Source organism: Clupea harengus, unplaced genomic scaffold, assembly GCF_900700415.2.
Source record: "Clupea harengus unplaced genomic scaffold, Ch_v2.0.2, whole genome shotgun sequence".
NCBI classification, from domain to species: domain Eukaryota; kingdom Metazoa; phylum Chordata; class Actinopteri; order Clupeiformes; family Clupeidae; genus Clupea; species Clupea harengus.
In genome coordinates, this window is record NW_024880443.1 from 18,198 (window position 1) to 24,963 (window position 6,766).

The 6,766-nt window shown below is 39.9% G+C and overlaps 1 long non-coding RNA gene across 1 annotated transcript; it reads right to left on the reverse strand.

The window, feature by feature from the left end:
- Positions 1-594: 594 nt before the first annotated feature.
- On the reverse strand, positions 595-6,760 carry LOC122132154. Its single transcript, XR_006152169.1, has 2 exons — positions 5,758-6,760; positions 595-1,321 (listed from the first exon to the last, which is right to left on the reverse strand). It is a non-coding gene; the product is annotated as an uncharacterized LOC122132154 (long non-coding RNA).
- Positions 6,761-6,766: the final 6 nt, after the last annotated feature.

Below are 6,766 nucleotides of genomic sequence, written 5' to 3' on the forward strand. Positions count from 1 at the left end.
TGAAGCTCTACTTGTTATGTGATTGACAGCTATCAGCAGGGGTGCGGTAGAATTCGAGCTTCTCTTAAAGTGTGTTGGTGTGCTCCTGAGAAATAAAACATTCAACTGCCACTTTTGGGTACCCTCCCTACCTTCACGCCAAGGATCAAGATTTAAGCTAGAAAATAAGAACCCAGTTAGATTTGGGCAGTGCACGGCGAGGGCAAAGTCCTCACTCTGATGGGCTAGTTGCTCTGGATGTCTGGCTAGGATTCAAAGCCACAGCAAAGTTTAGTTATGTTTATGTTCTATGACTTATGGCAAAATCACATCTGGCCCTAACCATCCTGAATCCTTATATAACCTTTGAGCTCAATGTAGGTCATTGCAAGTGACATGTTCTGATGATGTATTATTTTAATTACTAGTATAACAATCTCCCCAATGTTAGCATGGGTAGAATAAAATATCAAAACTCAAATCAACTCATCTCCCACTAATAGAATTATAGGCCCAACACAAGACATTTCAGGTCAACTTGACTTTTCATGATGCTGTGTTATGATCTGTCGACTTAGCTGAAACTACTGGATAGAAGGATGTCAAAGACTCAACTTAATTTCCTTTTTTATTACACATCTTTATCTGTGCAAACAGATACAAATCAGTAAATGTCAAATTACAAAAAGCGCTATCATATAAAACTTTCAACTTGTTATCATTATTGTCATACATTTGTGCCAAAGTTTAAAATCACTTCACAGAGGTGGTATAAATATGATCAAATTCATGTGCTTTACAGAAAGAATACAGTGATTGACCCCACTGTAAGATACAATTACATTTTCTTCTTCAAACTCTAAGCAGAACACATACTTTATCTTTTTCAAACATATATATAAAAAACCCCACACCCCTTAAACATGAAGAAGATAGTGACAAGAACTAGATAAGAGATTTCTATGGCTAGTGTTTTGTGGACATGTCTGATTAGAAAAAATAAGTCATGTATCTAAATATGTGAAAGGATCGTTTTGAACGCTAGGCACTAATAATTGATGATTTACAAACCATTACCCGAAAAATTCTACAAAAATCAAGTGAGCGTTTGACACATTTCTAAAGATGCTAGTAATGTAATGATGATAAAAACGTTAAACAAACAAACAAAAAATAAGCCGCTGAAGTTTCTTTGTGCTGTGAGATGACTTTCAAAGCTTCAAGTCTGGTTTTGTGCACATGTGGTTTTCCCTCAGTACAACAGAAGGACACCCCCACATCTTCTCTACAGCCTGACTTCATTCAAAATGGCAGAAGAACGAACAGCTCCGTTCTGGTTTTCCTGTGTGCAAGAATGACATTTTTTAGTGCCACATACCATCACTTGTCACAGTTCTGTTTGGCAACATTTCGCTGTCATCTTCAGGGTAAAAAAACTGTTTATTTTTTAATTGTACCTGTTGATTTTCTGAACTTCAGCAATGTATGTACAGTGACTTGCTAAATTATTCAACCACCCTGAGTCATCTTACACATATTTTTACAATCAGCATTGTCTTTGTGAACACTAATTCTGTAGTATATTTAGTATTAGTTAATTTTTTGTGTACGAAAATTTTAAATAAATAAACAACTATATAAAAAAATATTCTGCTTGCATAAGTAACCCCTATACATTAATATTTGCATAATGTTCTGTGGTATTTTTTCCTTCTTGGTTGATGGGATGGCGGTCTTGGACTTTAATGCCACAGATTCCCAGTAGGATTTTAATCAGGCCTTTGACTGAGCCATTCTACAATATTCACTTTGCTGTTTTTGGGCAGTGTTAGATTTACGCCACATAAAAGCGATTTAAGGATTGGCCACAAATGTTGGTCTCATACGACTATAAAATCCTTTCCCCACATCTTAGGCAACCTCCAAACATGCTTTCATGTGGATCTTCTAAAACAATGCTTTTTTGCCACCCTCCAATAGAGTTTAGTTTTTAAGGATAGCTCTTGTTGTGGACTCCTACACCTGCACCCCAATTCCAGCCACTGAATTTGATAGATTTTTCAGGGTGGACAGTGGCGGCTTCAGTCACGTTAATATCTTCCTTAGATGCTTGGTTTGGTGGACAGGTTCTTCTACATAGCATCTGGGTGGTGTGATGCAACTTCCACCTCATTAATATGGATCCAATGGTGCTCAATTGAACACCTGGATATTTTCTTGTAGTCATTTCCTCACTTTAGTCTTAATTCCTTCTGTCATTTCACAACCTGGCTGACGACCCTTAAAACAGCCTTTTTTTTTAATCCAGAAGAAGATCTCTACTGTAATTTTCGGACCATTGCCCACGGTTTATATATTGATTTTGCAAAATCTCTGCAGCCCTGCGGTTAATATGCAGGTGCGGCCTGTACACATTTTTTGGCCTGGAAGTTAGTAACGCACACAGGAACTCTGCCAGGTAAAGTGTGAGTGGGTCTCTCCATCTCAATCTTAATAGTTGGCAGATGCTTGCATGTGTTAATATGAACTCGTGTTAATGTGTTCATATGAACTTGTGTTAATATGAAGCTGCACAGGCATCCTGAGGGTTTCTGCTCTTTCACAGATGTATTCCATTAATGTATCAGGTAAAAATGAAATGAGATAGATAAAAAGAAAATGCATTCACACTTAGTCTACCATAAGGATAAAGTAACGGGTGTAATGCATTTTTTTCACCTAACTGTATTTAGTGGGATGTTCCAGAGCACGAACCTCCGCAAGAAATGTAAAACATGGCGAGGTCTCATGCCAGTTAACCTATTGTAGCAATGAACTATCCTAGCTATCTCTAACTTAGGGAACCATCTTAACAGTTGATAGTTGCTAGCATGTGTAATATGAACTTATGTTAATATATGAAGCTTCAAAAGGGCACCCAGAGGGTTTCTACCTATCGAAGCTTTTTAACTCTCCTAGCCATCTCAGCTTAGGGAACAATCTTAATAGTTGGCAGATGCTTGCATGTGTTAATATGAACTCGTGTTAATGTGTTCATATGAACTCGTGTTAATATGAAGCTGCACAGGCATCCTGAGGGTTTCTGCTTTATCCATTTATAATGTTATCAGTTAAATTGAGGAGACTGTAACATCAGCTAAATAACTGGTAAAGCTGGTTAATAGGTATCATTTTATGAAAATGGCACTCTGCCATTTCAACAGTTCAGGGTTATTTATCAGTTCCCCGAGCTAGCTAGCATAGCAACTAGACAACCACAGCAACCAGGAATTATTGTTTGCTGCATAGCCTGGAGCAACGTTTAATAAAAAAAAAAAACAGCTCTCCAATATCAAAGTCAAAGTCACAACCTAATAAATGTTCGCTGATTGGGAAATTATTTGTAATTATCTTTTGTAATTGTAAAAATGGTGATGAATTCTTTTGCAAGCCACTGTATATGTACTGTCTATTTCACTTCAGATAAGTTTGTTCATTCATAAAATTGATGAAGTCATATTTTCCAATATTACAAGCAATACACATGTTTCAACAAATTCAAAATGAAATGATGAATGAGATAAATTTCAAAATGTTTTTTTCTGTTGCTCAGCTTGCAGAGTAATGTTCCAACACTAAGCCCCTTAGTTTGATTGCCAGGGAGCTTTCTTACCAATGAAATATATACCTTAAGATTAACTGTAGATCACTTGCAAAAACAAAATGTACAAACAAATACAATGTACATTGAAATGTTATCACTATCCTGGGGTATCTGAACATGTGTCAATTCATGTAGACTTTGGCTGGTAAAGACTAGCATGAGTGAGTTCAGTCCGGTGTGGTAGAGCAGGGAGAAGGGAAACTACAGATGGCAAAGTGAATGCTTCTCATTAATAGCATCACATAAATAGCCCTGTATGTAAAGAGTGCAAAAGGCTCAGACAATGTATCTGGAGGCCGCTCTGAACCATACTGGAGCACGGGGTCATACTAATTATAGCAGAGTAAGGGCTTTTGAAGCTCTCTTATATGTGCCCCTATGTTCAGTTCCTTAGTTAGCCACAAGGGGGCAAAAGAACTCCTTGACTTAGACAGTCATGTGAGAATTAAAAACTGTTACTGGGGAGCTTGAGGGCGAAACCATCAGAATATATCTACCAATCAAATGGTGAAAATCATGTCAGTGTATGTCGTCTGTGCAAACAGGTGTATATGTATGTGATTGTGTTTAAACACGATTGACTATGACAAGCAAGCCGGCTGGAAGTAATGGAGGGGAGGGTGTGAGAGTGGGAAGAGGAGGGGTATTGGATCAGAGGGGCAAAATGAATGAATGGGTGGGTGGGAGATCAGCCGCCAGCTAGCTCCTACCTTGGGTGTGGTGGCGTGGATTTGAAGGACAGGGGGGGAAGTTCAAAGGGGAAAAGGGGGTGGGGAAATGGGGGTGAGGGGAAGTTTATGATCAGAGCTGTGGAGGGGTGATCAGAGCCGTGGTGCCGTAGTCTCTCCCCTCGATACGTTCTTTCGCCGCCTGGCAAAGGAGGTGGGGGTGGGGGTGGGGGAGGAGGTGAGGAGGGGCGCAACAACAGCAGGAGGAGGTGCATAAAGAATGTGGGTACAGTAGGGGTAACACAGATATCAGACACCCTATACCATCAGAAGCATTCTCACGCCGTCTGGTGACATTGTTTACACTCATGGGTAGCCATGGGTACCACCACTGCTGCACAGGACAAGTCTATGGGAGGTGAAAGGTCAAAGTAAGAGGACTACTTTCCCCCCCCCCACGAAGTGACTACTGGAACAGAATCAGAACAGTGGCTATAAGATTGGCACTATTGCTATGGATCCGTCCATAGTGGCGATAGTCTGTGGCTCCAATGTTCAAGTGTATCACGCCCAATTTTTATCAATTAATTAGGGCCAGTTATTTTAATCAATTTATGATGTCACAAAGTTGCTGACTAAACATACAGCATGTGGTGTATACCCGGTCAATGTCACCAGAGGCTTTTTTTGATGGCACTGAGGAGCCAATAGGAGGGTTCCTGCAAATGTGGTTCACAAAGCAAGACACCATTTTTAAGGAAGCTGATTGGTGGAAAAATGTGACTAGTGATTATTTCTGTGATAATTCACAGTTCAATCACACATAACATGTGGTAATATATGAATCAGCTGAGACATCACATCCAAAAAACAGGTGCTAATATTTTTGGACAGGTCTACTTCTAAACGTATTATTTCTGGAATTGTGTCATTCATTTGCTTATCACAGCAAACAGTCATTCGTGGTTATGTGAATCTACTTTTGTTAGTAAATGTGTCACCTTTGAAATGTATGACTAAAATATTGGCCTGACATTATGTAACGTGTTACAGCCAATTTGGTGTTTTGTACTTTTAGGGCATAAACATGTTTTTTAATGTGAGAACAAACAACAAACGTCATGTTATGGCCTACTGATAAAAGACAAATACGCTACCCTATCAGATGAAGCCATGCTCCTCACAACATGTGCAAAAAATCTATACCTTACACATCCACATGTGGAGGCCTATTGAGTTTGATCTTTACAAACAAGTGAGAGGGGAAAAAAAACAAGGAGCACATGTTAAAAATGGAGGAGAAGGAGGATGGGGGAAGAACTGGCATTAGGATTACCTTTGTCAAGGAACACACAACCCTTGCTCTCACACCAGGACACACACACACACACTCACACTCACTCACACACCCATTCTCGGAGGCAACGTTTGTGGCGCTGTCACGTTCATTTTGACTGTCATACTCACAGCTTCCTTGGCCAATGCGTTTGCCTTCTGTCTCCGCAGGTCTGACTTGATTAAGCCTTTAAAATTAGTATGGCAGGAGAGAAGAGAAAACAAAGAAAAAACACCCGTCATAAATCACCATCACAAGAACACATTCCTTTTTTGTGTGTATGTAAAAGCATGTTTAACAAGTTTCTGACTTGGGTATGCCTGAGGCATCTAACACCTCAACTCCAAAAGGAATCCCGACCAACTTGCTGACAAAGTACTGGACTGGAGTAATGCAAGGAGAAATAAATAAATGAAGTCTGTTTAACAGATCAAACAAACTCTCACAGTTATACAACAATATCAGAGAGTGTTTTGCTTAGCACGGACCCAACGAATCCCCTCCCGCTGTCCGAGGTCAGTGCACCCTGCGCTGCTCCGAGAGACATCAGAGAGCAGGTGCTCCCAGCGAACCGGGCACGCTTCCAAGTACGTGACCTAATGATCCCTTAGAACTGTGCACCAAGTGTATGTTGGCAGATGTAAGGGGCCATGGAAGCACGCTCTGTGTTAGCTATAACAATAATCCTGGTGATGAGCACGATTTCAGAGGCCGACAGGACCTCCCAACTGTGGGGCAAGAAATGGAGAATGTGTAGGAGAAAGAAAAAAAATGTCCTTGCAGAGGAATCCAAAACGTATTTTTCCAGTATAACAGTGACTAAGAGTGGTTATATTCTGAGAAACACCTCTTGGTTGTTTTTAAGACGTATTTGTGTTGCATAGAATCCTTTTAGGAGTGCCTGGTGACCAGCCTGGTAACTGCCGGGTGACCTTTCATGCAAAGAACTTGTGTAACTTGTACTGTGCAATTTAGTGTGTTCTAAATGTTTATAATAATAACTGCAGTGAAATACAAAAGGATTGCTGCAAATCTGTTTTAGTTTTACTACACCTTCAGATGTAAACATTAAACATTGCTGCATGTTCCTGTGAAATTAAGTCTAAATAGTAAGTGCTTTTTTAAGGCTCACTGTGATTT